The sequence below is a fragment of the Vicugna pacos genome, chromosome 20, assembly GCF_048564905.1.
Source record: "Vicugna pacos chromosome 20, VicPac4, whole genome shotgun sequence".
In the NCBI taxonomy this organism is placed as follows: Eukaryota; Metazoa; Chordata; class Mammalia; order Artiodactyla; family Camelidae; genus Vicugna; species Vicugna pacos.
In genome coordinates this window covers 33488653-33508761 of record NC_133006.1, presented here as the reverse complement: position 1 = coordinate 33508761, position 20109 = coordinate 33488653, and the positions used below count along the sequence as shown (strand labels likewise).

Genomic DNA, 20109 nt, shown 5'->3' with positions numbered 1-20109 from the left:
CAATAACAACATCTTACAGACCCATGTCTTTCAGTCTGGCCATTTTCTTTTTTAAATTTGTTAGGGGGTGATGTCAATATTTTCCAGCCCCAAACAATTTTGTAGATCCTTCAAAAGCTCATGGGCCTGGAGGCTGCCCTTCTCTTGTGTAATGAGGTTCCTGAGTGAGGTGACTTGTCCGGGATGCTGCAGTCAGACGCCGTCAGAACTAGAAATCGGGGGTTTGGGCCTCCAAGCAGTTGCCCCGGCCACTACTTCCGTGTGCGATATGCATGTTGTATCTGTACAAGATCAGCGTCAGCCTTGTCTTATTTGGATATTCTTATTCTCCTCTACGCCTTGAAAACCCTCCTGGCTTGTAAAGAAAATGATCTCAAGTCAAAAAAAAAAAAAAAGCCGAAGTTGACGTTTTCTCTTGTTGTGCTTTGTTTTCAAGGCTCAGGCTAGCAAGCACAGGCAACAAAGACTTGCTGGACCTCACTTCCTGTCTGGTTCCCCAGCTCCCTGGAGACTTGCATCTCAAATAAATGTTTCTGTCAGGAGGCTGAGCTCCCAGCTGTGTAAATTGGTCACAGATGTAATTGCATTTGCCCTCTGCCCTGGAGGAAAACATGCCTGTGGTTGGGGGTTTAGACATCTCAGAATAAAAGACATTGCTCCTGACTCCGGGTAATAGCCATGAGGCCCAAAACCGGCTGCCACAGAGACGGGCCGAAGTGCAGCCAGATGTACAGGACGGTTGCTAGCCAGACTCCAGGCCTGGGCCGCCAGTTACCCAATCAAGTCAAGAACCAAGCTTTTTCATTGGCTCCTTTTACTTCCAAACAGGACTCCCACCACCCTGCACCCCCTCCCTCCCTCCCTTCCACATGCCCACAGGACCTCTGCCAACAGCTCCAATCCCTGCTTCCTTGCTCAGCAGGCAACAGCAGCCCCAGTACATCAACACCGCTGGGTCGCAACTGCTAGAATCTAACGAAAATAAACAGAGAAATACGCTGCTGACCCCCACCCAGGACCTCGAGATCCCAACACAGGGTTGACTTAAGCAAACAGCATTTCAGTGGTGCCTGGCACAGAAATCGAAGCCTTCAGACCTCAGCAGGAGGCAATGAGGCTGAGTTAGACCAACTCTTTGGGCATTGGAAGCCCTGGACATAGGACATGGGAGGCTGTCCAGGATGGAGAGTCAGAGCCAGTCTGGACTTTGCTGGAATGGAAAGGATGAGAAACATTGCCTGACAATCCCTGGAAATACTGAGAAAAGGGCTTTCTTACATCATGGCAATTTCTCCAGCTAGCTCTCTAAAGATCAGCGACCTGGCAACTGGGTAGCAAGTCTCCAGGAGACCATGATGAGTTGAGTGAACTTTTAAACAACGTTTTTGGAACTTTCCTATTTCTGGGGTTTCGTTCTCATTAAAGAACCAGCTGACAAATATGTGCTCCAAGCCCTGGGACAGAATTGGACTATCTTGTGCCCCCTGCTGTGCCAGGTCGTGGCCAGGAGTGCAGGCTCTGGGGTCAGGCTGTCTGGCTTTGAAGTCACGCTTTGCCATCTATTAAATTTGTGCCTTTGTGATTCAGTCTCCTCGGTGCCTCAATTTCTTTGTTTGTAAAATGGGAATAATAAAAGGCCATACTGCATAGAGTTGCTAGGAGACTGCACAAAATAATCCATGTCCCGAGCTCTGGAGGGAACCTGGCAGGAGGGAGAGAGAGGGACAGAGAGATAGAGAGACAGAGAAAGGAGGGGGAGGGAGAGGAAGAAGATCATCACGTGATTCCTAGCATACAATCCTGAGTTCAAGGAACTGAGTTATTTGCTGTAACAAAAGTACATCAGTTCTCATCCAGCTATTTATACAAGCTAGTTTTTCAGTGTTTATACTTAGTTATAAAAGTAAGAATGGAAATAGAATTAATGTTTAACTATATCTCAGTGCTCTAAAAGTAATTTTCATTCATAGGTATATGAACTAAATGGAGGAAACATGCATCTCCTTAATAGATGAATCTCCCATGCAGTTTTTACTGTTACGCGTTGTTATCCTTTTCAAAGTATACAAAATAGATGCGTTGCTTTGATCAATTGTGTAAGAATAATAAATTCATAATAAACTCAATCCAGATTAATGTTTAACAGTTTAACGCTTAGTCACAGGAACTTTTAAAAGAACTAATTTCATTTTTCTACTGAAGAAAAATATAATAGGGTGATCAGTAGAAGACTCTGGAGTGTAAAATGTATTATTACAAGAGGATATAATTCTATGGAGAAGTGGAATTGAGTTGCAATTTCAAGGAGAAAAGGGAGCAATTTAAAATTTATTCTCATTAAAAAAAGAACTTGTCGGTTTTAAATGGTGATGATTAAATGAGTAATGTTCACAGTCTTATTATAAAATTTTAATACTCACAGTACATCATACCAGGCAGTTAATCTTTTGCAACAACATAAAACTTATGATAAAGCCTTCTGGATGACAGTCATAAGAATGCAAGGAATTGGATAGTGTGTCAAAATTACTGTGGTATGTGTGAAAAATGTTTGAAGATGACCTATTCTATATTCCGTGTGTGTGTGTGCGCGCGCACATGGTGATTCCACTGAGACTTTCTACCTTTGGTAAGTCCATGGAAATATAGAGGAAGTCAAGTATTATTTTCAGATCTTTTTTTTTCCCTATGGCAAGGATCCCCAGTCTTTTCGTGGTGTTGCAGACTGAGTTGTGTCCCCCCAAATGCATGTTGAAGCCCGAAGCCCCATTGTGATAGTATTTGGAGATGGGGCTTTTAGGGAGGCAGTTAGGTTTACATGAGGTCTTAAGGATGGGGTCCTAACCTGAAAAGACTGATAAGAAGAGGAAGAGATGTCACAGACAGCGCACTCTCTCTCTCCACCTCTTTCTCCCCCTTCACGCCTGCACAGAGGAAAGGCCATGTGAAGACACGGAAAGAAGGCGGCCATCTGAAAGACAGGAAGAGAGACCTCACCGAAAACCAACCATGGCAGCACCTTGTTCTGGGACATTCAGCCTTCAGAATTGTGAGAAAACAGTTATCTGTTGTTTAAGCCCGTCCGTCTATGGTGTTTGGTTTCAGTAGCCCTCGCAGACTAACATACCTGGCGAAGATCTTTAAATGGGCACTTGGAAAGAAACAGTGATAATGCAAGCTGCTGACACTCACAGGCGAGACTGGGTTAGTAATTAGGCTGCAAGATCACCTGGCAGTCGGTGATCAGACTGCTGGCAAACATACGGTGACTCCTGTATCACTGGATTTCCTTAAAAATGCAGCGAGAAGAGAGGACTCAGTACAGACAGGATGGCTCGGGGTATTTCCTCCAGGACATGAGGTGAGCAGTGAAAGATGGGAGGGTTCTAGGGATGGTGTTTAGGATGGAAAGATAGTAAGACCAGTGGCTCAGAGAAGACGCCATGACTGTGCCAACAGTGAGTAGACCTCAGGCAAACTTGACCAGCTGAGGAGTGACGGGCTCTGTCCCTAATCCTGAGATTCACCAGCAGTTACGTGGAGTTGCTTTGTGTAGGAACACACTTTGCTCCCCAATTGGATTTAACCTTTATCAGGCTAAGGACTCTTTGACTGACTCTCTTCTTCCAGCTGTGGGGACCTTCTGCCCTTCTGCATTTCCATCTTGGTATGGAGGTCATCACACCCTCCCAAGACTTGACTTCTCACCTCTACACATTCTCCTTTATTTCTCTATCCTTTAGGACATCTTATGGCTGCCCACTACCCCAAACTACCCCCTGCAAGCTCTTCATTCATCAGCTTCCTCAGTACCTTCAGGGACCTCACACAGCCTGTGAATATTCTAAAAGCCTTTGAATTGTACACTTTATGATGATGCATCTTATAGTATATGAATTATATCTCAACTTTTAAAATTTGACTTCTATATTGAAAACAATCGTCCCTATAAAAAATGCAACTAAGAAACAGATTGAAGTACAAAATTATTATTATTCTGCCTAGATTAACTGTTGATGTTAGATAATCAGTATAAAGTTTTATGATATTTGTTTTAATATTAAAAAAAAACCCAGTTGGTAAATAATTGAATGAAGAGAGTGGAAAACATGGGAGAAATGAATGGAATGGAGGGTGTTTCTGTAGGAATGAGTCTGGATGAAGAGAAGGAGGAGGGAGGGGATGGGAGGGCCAGGAGGGAGATCTGTCCGGGAGGAGAATAAATGCTGGCTGAATGAATAAAGTTTTCCATTTTTGTATTAGAGTAAACAGGAAATTAATAGCAATTGCTTGCATTAACATTTGAACAAGTTGTAACACTGCTGTGCATGCCAATGGAGCCAGTTTCAAAGACTAAACCATCTTGTGTGGAACATGAGCTTGAAAATGGAACGATGAAGAATTCTGAAAGCATGTGCTGATGTCGGTTTTTACCAGCAGTGTTTGAATTTGCATTTTAATGTCATGAGAAATGTCGTTAGTGAGAAAAGCCTGTGCTTCTGGGTAAAGGATATTTTGCCCTCTACCAGAGGTTCTCAACTCTTTTACTCCCTACTTCATTTGGCAGTTCCTGGACCTTCCACGTTCTGAAGTGGGGTTCCTACCAAAGCAATCACCACCTCGTAAAAGGTACAACAGCTGGTCTTTTTATTGAAGCGAACAGCAATACCAGCTGGAGAACATCCCTTTGTTTCTCCTAGATGAGCAGGAAGCATGTGGGGGTGAGTAGGAAAGTCATGAAGTTGCAACTAGAAAACATGTTAATGGCATAGTGGTTACAATCCCCCAGTAATCCTGCAGTGACCATAAAAAGGCAAACAAGAATTAAATGTCATGGGATAACGTAATTTTTTGAGCTTAAAAGATCTTGAGAGGACACTACAGACCAACTTGCTCATTTAAAATATGGGAAAATTGAATTCCTCCTCTGGGAAGATGGAGAAGTACTTTTCACTCTCTCTTCTGCTGAATACAACTGAAACCCCTGCACATTAGATATAAGACAAACATATGAAAACTCTGAACAGTGGAGAAAGGAAGGCAGACTGGCAAAGGACCTCAGGACCAAAGGACCAATTCTACACAATCTCTTCCAGAAAACAGAAGAGGAAAGATCATTTCCCAATTCTTTTTATGAAAAAAATTATTACCCTTATTACAAAAGCACAGACAGTACAAAAAGCTACAGATAACACTGTACCTAATGTGGGAAGACTGATTTCTCCCTAAGATTGGGAATGAGGGAAGCTCTCTGCTCTTACTAATTTTATTCAACATAATGCTCAACTGAAAATGCGAACTTAAAAGTACAATACTGCTTATAACCACCCAAAACCCCAAAATACTTAGATGTGACTCTAACAGCACATGTATAGGATTTGTATGCTGAAAACTACAAAAGGTTGGTTAAAAAAAGATCAAGAAATATGTAACTAATGGAGAGACACACCATATTCATGGATTTGAAGACTCAATAGAGTAGCAATGTCACTTGTCCCCAAATATATATACAGAGTTAACACAATTCCTATCAAAATACAAGCAAGAATTTGTATAGATATAGGCAAGATTATTCTAAAATTTATATGAAAAGTCAAAGGAATTAGAATAGCTAAAAAAACTTTTGGAGAAGAATGAAGTGAGGGACACCAGCAATATTTAAGCATCACAGAGTATCACTGTATAGGCAGAGCATTTCACTAGAGCTACTATGAAATATCAGTAACGTGTAGACACAACGGACACACGGAACTGCGAGTTGGAGATTCTGAAAAACTAGACTCGAAAGCAAGTGTCAAAGTGCCCTCTAGTGGTGCATACAAGCACACGCACCCTCAGTGTCCTTTCTCCAGAGCGAAGGGAACACAAGTTGCAAAGATATAGGACTGTCGGAAGCGTGGCTTTTTGAATCCTGTTTTCAGTTTCTTTCAGAAACTCTGAGGTTCAGACAGGATGTGACACGTGAAGATTTAAGTCAATTAAAAGAGGCTTCTGGAAGCCAAGCCCAGGGAGAAATCATGAATAAGAAGAGGCTGTAGAAAATGAAACAGCTTCCACTGTATGCTGAGCATAAGCATCCTTGGCGAAATTTCTTGCCAGTCCACTCAGAAAAATTGAGTTCCGGTAGCAGTTTCTCAGCCAGGAGTGACACGCTTTGATTGGCTAATGATTTATTGCTTTATCACACATTGACCTAGAGGGGGCACCTCCGCTAAGCCCCTTCTTCAGTTTGATGACAAATAATCGACTATCTAGAATGACCAAGAAATATTCCTTTCTGAATTCTTTGTTTCTCAACATGGGGTTTAATTTGGAGTATTCAAGTTCTTCCAGTATAGGTAACAAGACTGTACCATGCTCATTAATATTTTTAAAGCCAGTAAAAATTATCTATGGTTGATTAGAAACTTTTAATGTAGTAATTGAGTTCTTACATGAGGGGAAACACACTCTTCCGAAAACAACACTGGCCTGAAAGCATGGGGACGTGGACATTGGCATTGCCTCTGCACTGACTAGGTGACTTCGAGCAAACCCTTTAACATCTCTGGGCCTCAGGTTCCCCACTAATAAGTGACAGAACTGCACTAACGGCTGATTTGCTTTTCAGCTCTAAACTAATCAAATTTATAAAATTACGAAGTACTATGTTTTTTGTGTGTAGTTCCTTCACCGGCCCCAGGGTCCCCTCTCCTGTCCCACTCCTAAGCAAAAACCAAGCTTCAAAGAACCAGCTGAACTCAGGGAGACAAAGACTAGGATGGTAGCCTGGAGAGCCTGCTTTCCTCTTCCTGAACCTAGAAAATAATAGGGGCTGGAAAAGGGGAAAAAAGAGAGAAAATGGTGAATTACTCAAATGAGGACAAAAGGCCAGGGTGGGTGGAGCTATGGGATAGCAAAGAGGAGCAGGAACTTTCTAGCTTGGGAATCAGGACCTAGAAAGGAAGGGACTCAGAAGGGTAATCCTCCTTGTGTGTGGCGGCCCACAGGGAGCCCTGCTGTCCTGAACAGAGGTGGGGCATGGGTGCCTCATGTGGGGTCAGGCACATCTCCACGACAGGGCCCAGCGCTTCTGGATGCAGGTGTGCTCCATCACACCAATGATGGAGAGGGGGATGTGTGCACATCCATTTTTATCAACAGGTCATATTTTAGAGGAATTTTTCTATTTCCTTTGTAAAATGGGAAGTAGCTTTGGCTATAGAGTTAATTTCCTCTCTTAATTAAATTAATTATCCCCCAAGAATCTAAGGCTTCCGTAATCTCTGATAATCAGCATTCAGATATGAAAAATAATTATGCCAGGACTTCTCAAAGCCCAAGCTATTATATATTGTGGCTTAAATTAGGGTTAATTGCACCAGAATTTTACTATATGAAGTATTACTCAAGATGGGCAGCTCAGCTCCTGAAATGTGGGATTCTTTCTGTTATATGGCCGGCTTGTGTGTAGTCAGGGTTTTTGTATTAAGTTTCTGTACGAAGCTGTCAGTCAGAGATGGGGCAGATGCCACAAATTAATTTTAACATGAATATAAATGTACTAAGAGAACACATTCAATCAAATATACTAGATGCCACACACACAAAAACAGGTAGTCTTGAATTTGATTAGAGATAGAGAAAACTGCACAAACCGAAAAAAAGGAGGCATTGTTTCATTACTAAAGAGAAAGTTAGTAGATATGTGTATTTGTAAATGTTTGAGTTTTTCTAGGAAGAGTTTTTAGGATGTTGTTTTTTGTTTTTAAAAAGGGGTGTTGTTGTTTTTGTTTTTAAAAAGGGGTTGAAAGAAGGCAGAGAGATCAATAAAACCCTCCTGGCTGTAAAAAAAGGAGCTGTTTCCAGGGCAACAAGGGAGGATGAAATGTTATGGATTTGAAGGAGACAGCATTTGACTAATACAAAGAAAGAGGTGAGAGGAAACAGAGACCAGGACCTGGGCCAAACTGAGAATAAGAAACGTGGGACTCAAGTCTTGGCAGCTTCTCTATTTAATGCTGCAAACTGCCCTCCCCCAGGTCCCAGCACCCATCCCCACCCCCACCCCCACCCCCCAACACAGCTTCCAGAATCTCTTCTCCCTCCAATGAAATTTCACCTCAGAAAAAGACCAGAGACACACCAAACCTCTCTACTTCTCACAGAGTCTGTGGAATTTCGACATGAGGGAACGTCTCATGCTAGAGTTTCTCCAAGGATGGCCATCACTTCTCGGGAGCGCAGGTGGCCGGAGCCCAAGGCTGGGGAAGAGTGAAATGTATGTAAAAGTCTGTGTTTATAAACAGGTTCACATTCCTTGTTAGTTCATCTGAGTTCATTTTTATATAAAAGAATACTAACAGTAACCTATTCTTACAGCTACCATGTATTAAAGTATATGTTCCAGGCACAGTGAAAAAGACTCTATACACATATATATGTACTTTTTCCAATTCCTTTCCATTATAGTTTATTACAAGATATTGAATGTAGTTCCCTGTGCTATATAGTAGGACCTTATTGTTTATCTGTTTTATATATGGTAGTGTGCATCTGCTAATCCCATACTCCCAATTTATCCGTCCCCCTTTCCCTTTTGGTAACCCTAAGTTTGTTTTCCATGCCTGTGAGTCTGTTTCTCTTTTGCAAATAAGTTCATTTGTAAGAATGCATTTTTATTGAACCTTGTGACTGCTGTTATTGGCTCATTTATTATATCAATGAAGGATACAGAAAGTAGAAAGTTAAAAATTAAAAAGCGTTATCTGACCGAAAGAGAGCTTCAGTTGACCAGCTGTGTAAGTTATAACCTCCAGTCAGTGAAGTTCACATAAAATAAAAAATATAATTACATATAATGTTCGCTGTCATCTCTTTTTTACGTATGAAAGAATGGAAGTTTCCATGAGAACTGGAGGTCTTTAAACTTAGTAGAAACCCATCAAATTTAAAGGTCTTCAGGGTTATATGAAAAAACACTGATATGTCTTCAGTTTTTCAGTGAGATGGGAGCTGGGGCCTCCTCCGTACTCCTCCTGGAGAAGACAGAAGAACTAGGTCATGTGCAAATTTTAAATCCAGGGACAGGGGTAAGTGACCATCCTCTCTTGTTGTTATGGAATCATAAAGGAATAGCAAGAACCAGCGTGTTCCATCACGGTCACAAGTGAGAATCTAGGCAGCCTTCAGCTGTGAGTCTCCCTCAGTAGAGAACGTCCGTTAACTGTAGAGTAACCATCTTCCTAAAATGGGTAAGTGTTTTTCAACCTGGTGAGATTCAGAATTACATGTAGAAATGCTTAAGAGAATCAGAACACTAGCAGCAATACACTTATGTTAAGAAGGGGTCTGCATATTTGGTATTTATCTTTTCACTACAGTTTGAAACGTGTGTTTGTGCAGTCAATTTAAATGTGTGTTTGTGTAGTCGATTTAAGTCAATTTACGGTTTTAAGGTGAAATCTTCCATGTCATTCTCAGTATTGAAACATGGAAGAGAACTTTCGGTTTACTTTAATTTATTGGATTTGTAACAATTACTTGGTGCTTAGGAAGGTTTTGTTTGGTAAATCAGGTCATCGACGTCTTAGAAGGGAAAAGCTTGGGTTCACATAGCTGCTAAAGGCCCTTGCCCCACAAAACATCCTCCCACCACCTTGGCGCCTTTGCGGTTCCTGATCCAGCCCATGCCGCCAGTTGTAAGAGGGGCCAGTGATAGAAAAGGCTGCCTGCACTTCAGCAGGCTTCTCCCTCCACCTGTTCACAAATGTGAGCTACACCTAGCTGGGTTTTCCACGACCCCATGTCCTCTTTCCTCCCCAGGACAATGCATTACACTCAGCGGCAAGGTTGGGCACAGGGGGGACAAGGGATCAGATCAAAAATGCTTCTTTGTGCCTGGCTTTTCCAATCTAACACCTCATCATGTGCTTTGCCCTGTTTGTGCCTGATGTCATTCAGGGAACCCCGTCCCACCCCGCATAGCACCCAACTGTGACGTTATCATACCTGCCCCCACCCCCTCCCACCCCCACCTGGCAATTGACTCTTCTAACCTTCCTTGGTCACTGCCCTATTCCCATGTCTCACTTGTGATACTTCTAGTCTCTGGATAGCCCGAGGCTTTCCCCTGCAAGAAGGCAATGCTATTACTGTAGCAAAAATTGCTCTAGAAATAGTCTCACCAGGGAATTTCCTTGCTAGGAAATTTCTCTTCACGCAGACTCAGCCCAAGGTTCTCACTCTAAAAGACACATTTTCCAACATGTATGCAAATGTCAGCCGTGTAACTCATACCGCCCTGTGAGCTCTGGCAAGGTAGAAAGGGCAAAAACTAAGACCTCAAAGCAACGTTTAAGTAAACTTGTTTTAAATGGCCTGAGGCCCTTCCAGGAATCATGATGAACAGGGACCCGCAATTCAACTGACCAAACACCCCTTTCAAACAGCCTTTTTGAAATTTTCTACCTTACATCTCAAAGTTCCACTTCGCCCCCATCCATTGAGTGACGCCATGAGTCTTCCGCTCTGATCCTCCTCCCCTGCTGACCACAGGCCAATCTTGGAAGAGCTCATAGGTCCTCATGGGTACTCAGATGTCGGAGAAATCGTGCAATTCAGATGATTAAGGAACTGAGGCATAGGAGTCCCCAGCTCCTGGCTGTGAGCCCTCTTCCTCTTTTCTGATACAGAATTTTTAGAAATGGCAAAGTTTCAAAATTCCAAGGCTGAGGTCTTTTTTTCTTGATCGGCCTCTGTAAGAAAATTCTTTTTTTCAATTTGACATACTTAGAATAATAAGAGTCAACTAAATTTAAAAGCTTAAGAAAAGATGAGATTTTATAATCTGCAATTTTAATACATTAAATATTAACTTTCAAAACCAAAGTAAATCTCTGAATAGTCTCTCTGTGCACAAAACACTCTCAAAGGTGCCAGAAAATTTACATTTATATAAAATATGTATGACTCCCTCCGGGCCACTATCCATAAAGTGATAGTTTGGTAAATTGTTTTACAGCTATTGCCAGACATGAGTAAAAATTGGTGATTATGTAGGATTTGTAAAAGTGGGGATGTTCTTTTGTATAATGTAAAGCAGAAACTATTCTCAAAGAGACAGTGAGGGGTGCTAATTAAAAACTCGGACTTTTGAGTTTGTGACCTCTATCCACACCTTAACTTGCCATCTGCTTGTTACTGCCATTGGGTAAATCACTGAAGCTCTCCGTGTTAGTTCTCTGGGTTGCCGTAACGAAGTACCACAAACTGGGTGGCTCGAAAGAACAAAAGTGTATTGTCTCACAGTTCTGGGGAGGAGGAATCCTGCCTCGTCTCCTCCTAGCTTCTGGTGCCCTGCCGGTGATCTTGGCATTCCTTGGCTCACAGAGACATCACTATAATCCCCCCTCTTCACATGGCATTTTCCCTAAGTCCCTGTCTTCACATGGCCATATTATAGGGACCCCAGCCCTACTGGATTAAGGACCCACCCTTCTCCAGTATGACCTTATCTTAACTAGTTACATCTGCAATGACCCCTTCCCCCAACAAGGTCACATTCTGAGATACTGAAGGTTAGGACTGCAACATGTGATTTCTTGGGGGACATAAATCAACCTATAGCACTCTCCAAGAGAGGTTACTGCCTGGTTCAAAGGTCTGCACAAGGGAAAATTAGATTACAGGTACAATACACAAGGCGTATCAGCTAACAGAGCATACGCACGATAAACAGTAATTCGTGTAGAAATGGACCAACATGAAATTTCTGCAGCTAGGTAAGATACAAATGACAAAACGTAAAAATTAAAAATAATTGTATTTTCTATGGAAGAATTGTGGAAGATTTTTTTCTCTTAAAAATGTATTAAGTATTACTCATGTTGGCTGAACTTTTATTACAATGACTATGAACATGAGGTACTGGTTAATATCAACAGCATGTCAACATAGAATCCATCAAAAAAGTAGAAGATGGGCACTCAAAGAAGTGACAGCAACACCCCAAAAGCAGCAGTGTGTGGTGCAAAACTCACTGCTTTGGTGCTGAGGGATTTAAAATAAAACATACAAGTTTTGATTCTTAAGAGGCTAAGTATCTGGTCTGTGAATTATGGACGTCCTTCTCGAACACTTAAGACTTTCAGACTCTGCTTATTGTAAGCAGCTCTGCCGTCCTTGTTAAGGCATTCCTCACCAGGTGCCCGGTGATGGAGTGGAGAGGAGTGAAATTACTGAATTTTGAAATAGATGTGAGTTTCTGGAGGATTTCCTGTTTCAGTTATGAAAAATGGTTAAGGAATGTAATGGACTGAATGTTTATGTTCCCCCCTCTCCCAAATTCATGTGTGGAAGCCCTAACCTCCAATATAATGGTATTTGGAGGTGAGGCCTGTGGGAGGTGATTAGATTTAGATGAGGTGGGACCCTGGTGATGGTATTAGCACCCTTACAAGAAGAGGAAGAGACCAGAGCTTGCTGACTTTCTGCCATGGGAGGATACAATGAGAAGCTGGCTGTCTGCAAGCCAGGAAGAGAGCATTTACCAGGACCCGAATCTCCTAGCACCTTGGTCTTCGATTTCCCAGCCAGCAGAACTGTGAGAAATGAATATCTGTTCAAGCCACCCAACTGATTTTGTTGCGACAGTCTGAACTGACTAAGACAAAGGGTAGAAGAATAAAGGATTAAATGTTAAAACAAGAAAAGGACCTTAGAAAATACCTAATCTAGCCCTTAATTAGAGCTGAAAAATTTAAGTCCCCAAAAGGTGAAGTGTTCTTCTCAGGGTTACATGGTTTGTTAGAAAGCATGTTAGAAAAAAGCCACATAAGAATCTAGGTCCCCTAAACCACATACCACTGAATTACTAGTCCTTTGGATCAAGATGTGTTGAATGAATAAAGAAAAAATAAGAACTTCAAATATGCAATACGATAGTACCTGAAACAGTGGGAGGAAATTTACACTCTCACGGGTTTGGGCAGTGAATTTTAACGCAGCACACTTAGCACTGGGGTACTTGGACCCCAGGGTCACACAAAGGCATTCTAAGGCAGACGTAGGCTTGGGTGGTTTTAAGATGGAATCAATTTCCATCCTTATGTTCAACTTCCATCCACCAGTGCTGGGGGAGCGGGTTCTCTTTTCAACCCTGCCCTTTCATAGTTGCACAAGTGAGGTTCCCTACTTCTCAAAAGAATGGAAATCCTTCTGCTCAACCTGGTCTTTACATGTGGCATTGCCCTGGCCTATAAAACCCTGGGGTGCTCTTTGAAATATTCACTTGGGTTTTGGGAGTGGGGATGACTCTTACCATAGGCAACAGATCCTTTGCTTTCTAAGTTTTGCTTTCAAGAAAAATAAAGAGGGACACAATCAAGGTGTCCGTTGGAAGATCATTGTAAGTTAACGTTTGTGTTAGATCACTGTCGGAATTTTAGCGGATAACTCAGAGGACATCAGAGAACTGAGTGTCACTGCTAAGACAAAACTCCTTCATTCCCGTCTACTTATGTGACCAAAGTTTCTCATAACTTCTGTCTATAAAGACAAGCACAGTAATAGGAATGGCATTGATGCTGAATTCTGTCTCGTTCTAGCAAAAAATTGTAGTCATGAACGGGTACACGAATTAATAGGGGAGTGGGAGGGAAGTCCTGGTTACCTACGTAGGGCTTCACAGCAATTCTAGCTCTTTCTTTTGGCTATGTGAAAGATTCACATTTCCCCAGCTCCCTTTGAAGTTATGAGACCATGTGACTTGCTTTGCTAATGAAGTGCGAAGGGAAGGGACAAGGATCACTTCCAGGAAGAGGCTGCAGAGCTTTTACACTGTTTGCCTTGTTTCCTTTTTCCTGCTTCAGTGATTATAGAAACATATGTTGAGATGAAGCCTCCAGAAGGCTGAGTCCCCGAGTCACCACCAGGAGCAGTGCCTCTTGCTGAATGGAACAGTCATAATAGTAAGAAGTACACTTGTGCTGTGTTGAGTGCCTGAATACGATCCAGCCCATCCAGATTGACCGTGTTCATAAAAGGTACATCTTAATGATATTTTGCCTTTGATGCTTTATAATTATTCATATATGTGATTTATTTAAGTTGTTTGGATAATTGTGTCATATAAAAGTTATAATGCAACCCAAAAGAAAATGTGAGTGATTAGATCATCATGATCACAGGAAATATTGAAATAGACATTTTGATTCCTATGATTTTCTGGCAGAGGAGTATGAGGGGGTGATCAGGAAAAGCCGTTTCTCCCAGTGCAATCCATTTCATAAAATTTGAAATGGATTACACCAGAATAAATTCCTGAGGGGGACACAGAATGGAAATTGGAATTCAAGGACAAAAAGGAACAAGATGGAATTTCAGCCCCAAAAGTAGAGTTTTTTCATGTGTTTTTCAAGTGAAGGTTGATGGACACTAAGTAATCCTGGTGTTAGTCTTCATGTACTATGTTTACAAATGATGTAACATTTTCAGTTGGAATAAGCTAAGAATTACATCTTTTGCAACTACACTTATAATTTAAAATTTTAGATTTCATTAAAAAATATGCAAGAGAATAAGCAGCTTTACAAAATCTTGGAGGTACACTTGAAAAAAAATTGAAAGTGCCAATTCTTACCTGTGTAGGACAAGGTGTGTAAACCCCAGCACTACTGAAATTTAACGTTGGGTAATTCTTTGTGGTGGGGGCTGTCCTACACACTGCAGGGTGTTAAGCAGCATCCTTGGCCTCTCTCTGCCAGATGCCACTTGCTTCCCACTTTCCGTGGCGACAACCACAAATGTCTCGAGACATTGCCAGATATCCCCAGGGGAAGCAAAATTGTTCCTAGTCGAAAACTTGATCTGTAGGTAAAATATTTTTGTTGTTGTTCTTCCCGTTTCTACTTTCTTCAAAGGCATGAGTTATCCAAAAACACTGACAGTGACCCTAGAATCCCCTCAACCTTATTTCTATTCTCCTCCAAGCTTAAGAGAAGTGGCCAAGAAATGATGGCTTACACCAGGACCAGTTAACTCATGCATATTTCCTGCCTGCCCCTGCTCCACACATGTGTTGGTGATGCTGGTGTAAATTGAATTCAGTTTTGGTGAAGAATGAAAAACGTGAGTTAGCACTGCTCAGAGCTGTCCCGTGCCTAACTACTTTATGCCCAATGTTGTGTTAGCTACATGAACACACACAACACGACACAATAATCCAACGTGTCCAGGAGAAGAGAGATGTCAATTTCTTGGAGATCTTACTGATTCTTAACAAATGGGGTATTTTTAGTTCTTGAGGAGGAATAGGTGGGGGGGAAAATTTTATGAATCAATGGAAAGGAAAATAAAGGCAGCTCGTGAGGGAAATGGGCTGAAGGTCAAGAGCCAAGTGGAAAGAAAGAAAAGCAGAAGTCACCTTGTTCTGTACAACCTGCCCGTGAACTTCATTAATTCATTAATACAGGAGGAGGGAACATTGTGGTTAGACGTCTGCAGAAGCCAGAGGCTATGTGAGTATTTAGCTTTTGTTTTTGGTCTGAGTTTGGGGCTGTTTTTCTTGCAACCGTATTGAACAACTGCAGCCCCGTGAGGACAAGAAGAACAAGGGGAAGAAACTCAGCTCTTGGTTTGGAAGGTCTTGAGAAGCTACTTATTTAGACACCTGAAAGGTTATGGGGAAGAGCCAGGAGACCAGATTTGACTTGAGTTTGCCGCCTCTGGTATTGGAAGAAAAAATAATCTGCTGTTTGAGGAGCCCAGAATAGCTCAGTGCTTCATTTCTTACTATGCTCTGCTCTCAGAGGAGGACTCCCTTGCCTTTAAATATAATAAATCAAAAGCATGGTGGCGAGAGATGAGAAGAGTGTTGAAATGCTCCCTCTTGCTTGCTCTCTCTCTCTCTTTTTCCCCTCCAAGTTTTCATCACCTTAAAGGAGTAAAAAGCAAATTAGTTATTGGCTTCTCAATAGCAGAATGAAAAGCTTAACTCTTCTTACTACTGCTGTTCCAGGCCACCTAGTCACTAAAAGCAAGAATGCAGCAGTCCTGGCAGCCAGTGGATCGCAGACATTAGAAAGCAGACAGGTGATTTTCTCCTTTTGTTAAAGCTATCCGGAACACTAAACGATGCTTGAGAAACGAGGAGAGTCGGGGTATAGCCCAGGACACCGCATGGAAGAAGATGGAGCTAATGGGATTATCCAGTCTCCCTGCAGCTCAGCCAAAGGTTATCACCAAGAGACTTAACAGCACCTTGTATTTGAAAAGATTCTAAAATACTTCAGTTTACCAAACATGTGTCCCACACTCAGAACTTTTGTCATTCCATTTGCTCTCTGCAAGAAATTTTCTGCCTGAAATAGCTCTCCCGTGCTCTGGGTTCTGTTACAAATCCCAGAGACTCATTCTAGAACTCAAACTCGATTGCTTTTTGTTTAAAGTTTCTTGGAAGCACTGGAGAATGGTGTTCTATGAATCAATGAATCCGATAGATACGGAGTGAGATTGTCATCATTGTCATAAATGCCTGGTTAATGAGGACAGAGGTCTACCAGGGGAAAAAACAGGACACTTTGATTTCTGCCCAACCTGACAGTGATGGTCAGTGAGGTCTGGAGAAAAAGAAGAGCATATCTCACATGAGAAGATCCTAAGGTCTGTAACACTTAAATAAGAATTTCAACCCAAATGTCTTGCAAAAAGGCCATGATTCACTAGGTTGTCTTCTGTATCACACAAACCTCGGTGAAACGCTCACGTTGGTGGAGCAGGGACTAACATTAACCAGCTGAGTAATAATAATAAAAGGCAGGGTGTATGTTTATCAAACAGCAATAATTAACAGGTATGAAGTCATTTGGGAGTTGCAAATAAATGTCTGCGGAGGTCAGGCAAGCAAAACAAACATGTAAATCAGGCGGGGGGTGGTACAGCAGAACCTGGCGGGGTCTGCCCTGAACTGGAAAAAATATATATCATCTGCTAACAGCCTGCACTTTCCATTACAAAAAGAAAGAAAGAAAAAAAGAAAAGCAAAACAAAAGACAAACAAAACCACTGTGCTAGTGAAACCAGACAATTCAGGTTTGGGTGAGAAAGCAGACCTGCAAGCCCTGTAAGTAGCTCTGGCTCTCAGTCGCCAGGTTCTGCCCTGGTCCCTGGATGAAATCTTGGAGGACAGGTTAAGCATCTGTCCCATTTATGGAAACGGCTTAGTGACTCAAGTCAAGAAATACTTATTCAGTTATATAATAGAGCCCTTTACCTACAGAATTCTTTCTCCCAGATTGCGCGGTGGGTGTACCTGGATAGACAAGTGTTGTAAATAGGAGTCATGGGAAATTCCTCGTATTTCCATCCACTGCATCACACGACGTTCTCTTGACAAAGAGAGTTTATCACTAGCAAACGCTCAGTAAAAAAAAATTCTAAAGAATGATCTTCAGAGTAAGAGAGTTACCCACATAGTAGGCCTGAGATTCGAGAAGGATAAAGTAGTAATATGTGGGTAAAAGTAACTAGATGGTGACTTAAAAGCACCAACAACACAGCGGCAATGATATTACTTACTGACCTGCTGGGGTGAAAATAAATAAATGACAAAGAGACTCAAAACACCACACAAAAGTAGCATGTAAGTCAGGAACAGGATGAATGGACTCCGTGTATTATCTGGGGACAGGCATAAAGCTTTTGATCATTTAAGAACTTAATAAGCTAAACACACATGTTATGATTTCTAGGGACTGAATAAAAGAACAGAAACAAAGAACGTAACTTTCATATTAGTAAAGGATGGAGAAAGCAAATGATAAAAAAATTCTCAGTCATGAATGGCAAAATTAGAAGAAACTTTAATGAGAAAGAGGATAATTGTATAGCCTCCAAATGGTTCTCCAAATTTATTTGCTAATTACTGGGCAACATTAACATACATCCACAAATTCTTTGATACTCCTTCCTCCAAGGGGGAGCTAAATCCCCTCTCCTCGAATGAGGGCTGGACCGAGAGACTCGATTCTAGTGAACGGAGCACGGAGACAGGAAAACGGTCACTCTGCAGTGGAGAAACCTGGCAGACACCACCTTAACCAAGTCATCAAGGCTCACATCTCCAGTAATAAGTCACGTTAATGTTACGAACCCCCTGATACAAGGCAATGAGAAGACTGCTTCACCTGTGTGGTATCCCATACACACACCCCCCATAAGTCAAGTCTTATATTAAGAAAACATCACGTAAACCCAAACTAAGGGACAAGATACATGACCAGCTGTCTTCAAAAGTCTCAAGGTCATGAAAGACAAGGAACTGAAAGAGACTAAGGAAGCTCTTGGTGATGACTGCATATCAAAATGCAATATCCTGGTTTGAATCCTGGAACAGAAAAAAAAAAATTAGTAGAAAAATCGGTGTGACAGACAGGCCTAGGGGTGTCCCTATCCTCCCCACCTCCTGGAGTTCAGGCCCTTTTATAATCCCCTCCTGCTGAGTGTGGGTGGGACTTCTGACTTGCTTCTATCCAACAGAATACAGCACAGTGATGAACTATTAACTCCAGGGATGACATTCTGTTAAACAGGACTCCATCTGGCTAGCAAGCTCAGATTCCCTCTATTGCCAGCCCTGAAGATGCATGCTTTCAGGAAGCACGTGGCCATGCTGGAGAAGCCTGGATAGCAGGATCTGTAAGCAGCCTTTAGGTGCTAGGAGAGGCCTCCAGCTGGAATCTGAAACCCTCACTTCTGCAGCTGCAGGAAATGTATTCTCACAACCATCTGAGGAAGCTTGGAGGCAGGTCTTTCCCCAGTTGAGGTTCTGATGAGATCATCCTTCTGGCAACACCTGGGTTGCATCCTGATAAAACCTTGAAGCAAAAGAACCCAAGTAAGCCATGCCCAAATGTCTGACCTATAGAAATTATGTTTGTAAAGCTATTTTTTTGGTAATTTGTTTATAACAAATATAAGTGCTAAAATCCACTCCCCCCCAAAATTTACACTTTTAAAACCTTAAATTCTTTAAGCTTTCAAATTTAGGTTCCTCGTTATATTATTCTAAGTTTAGCAAATTTTCCCATGAAGCCTTTGAAAATGTTTAGTCCTATTTATAAATGTTATTAAATTTCTCTTAAACGTGTTACACTGCATATTTAAATTTAAAATACTCTTTTTCCTTTTAGTGCTTCAATTGACTTAACAAATAAAATCTTCCCATGTATTTAAATAACTCATAAAACTACTAAATTAAAAAAAATAAATATGTTGAACCTTCTGTTCTTGTGACTGTTGCAACTTTGCATACAGACTTGGTAAGATTGTAACTTAAAATAACAAATCGTAGGGGAGAAAAAATAATTTCCCCTCTACCCTTCTGAGTTCTTAGCTGAGATCCCTGGAACATGACTTTGCGCCTGGGAAGAGGGCTGGTATGCTGGAACATGTTCCAGAAGGAAGGGAAATGGACTGTGCAAAGTGAACTTCTGTTTCTATTCTAACAGAGAGGGAGAGTGGAAGAAACCTGGAGTAACCCAGCAAGGTCAATCCAAGGAGACTTTTTCTTTAAGACGCTGTAGGTAACAATGACTCTAAGCCCACACACTTAAGCCCTATACTTAAACCCCAGGCAGATGCTTAACATGGTTAGTTTCTTTTCCCTCTTGGGAGAGTAAGTTTTAAATAACCATATAGTAATTATATTTTACTTTTATTTTGTTTTTAATTAGAAACTCAAGATCAGAGTTAAGTTCCCTTTCACTACTTTGGTAATAAACAGCCCATCTGCCTGACTCACACAACGACTTGATAAGGGTCATAAACATGTCGTTTGCCCAACTAATTGTGGTGACTTTCATCCTCTCCCAGATAACTTTCGTTTCTTCCTGTGAAATTTCAAGAACTTCCTGTAGGGCAAAGAGAATGAGAGAGCAAGTGGGATGGGCGAAGTCCTTCATCAGGTGCTGACATTTGTGTTAAATGATTAATGTGATGCATCTTTATGGTCAGCTGTACCAAATATGAGTTCTTGACAACAGTTCAAGCCTGTAGACACCTGAAAAAGATGATCCCTGTCTTCGCGCAGTTTGCAGTCTAGTCTGAGGATATAAAACACATAGTGTAACA

At 41.6% G+C, this 20109-nt stretch overlaps 1 protein-coding gene across 2 annotated transcripts in view; it reads left to right on the top strand.

Moving 5' to 3' along the window:
- Positions 1-20109, top strand: part of GMPR (guanosine monophosphate reductase) — a 107320-nt gene that overhangs the window by 49898 nt on the left and 37313 nt on the right. Inside the window, exons 2-5 of one of the 2 annotated variants that reach the window (XM_072945628.1) lie at positions 7784-7915; positions 8148-8260; positions 8976-9071; positions 13851-14024. The gene's annotated coding sequence lies outside the window, so the exon portion shown is untranslated. The remainder of the gene's footprint in view (positions 1-7783; positions 7916-8147; positions 8261-8975; positions 9072-13850; positions 14025-20109) is intronic. The other variant, XM_072945630.1, reaches the window with a different exon arrangement.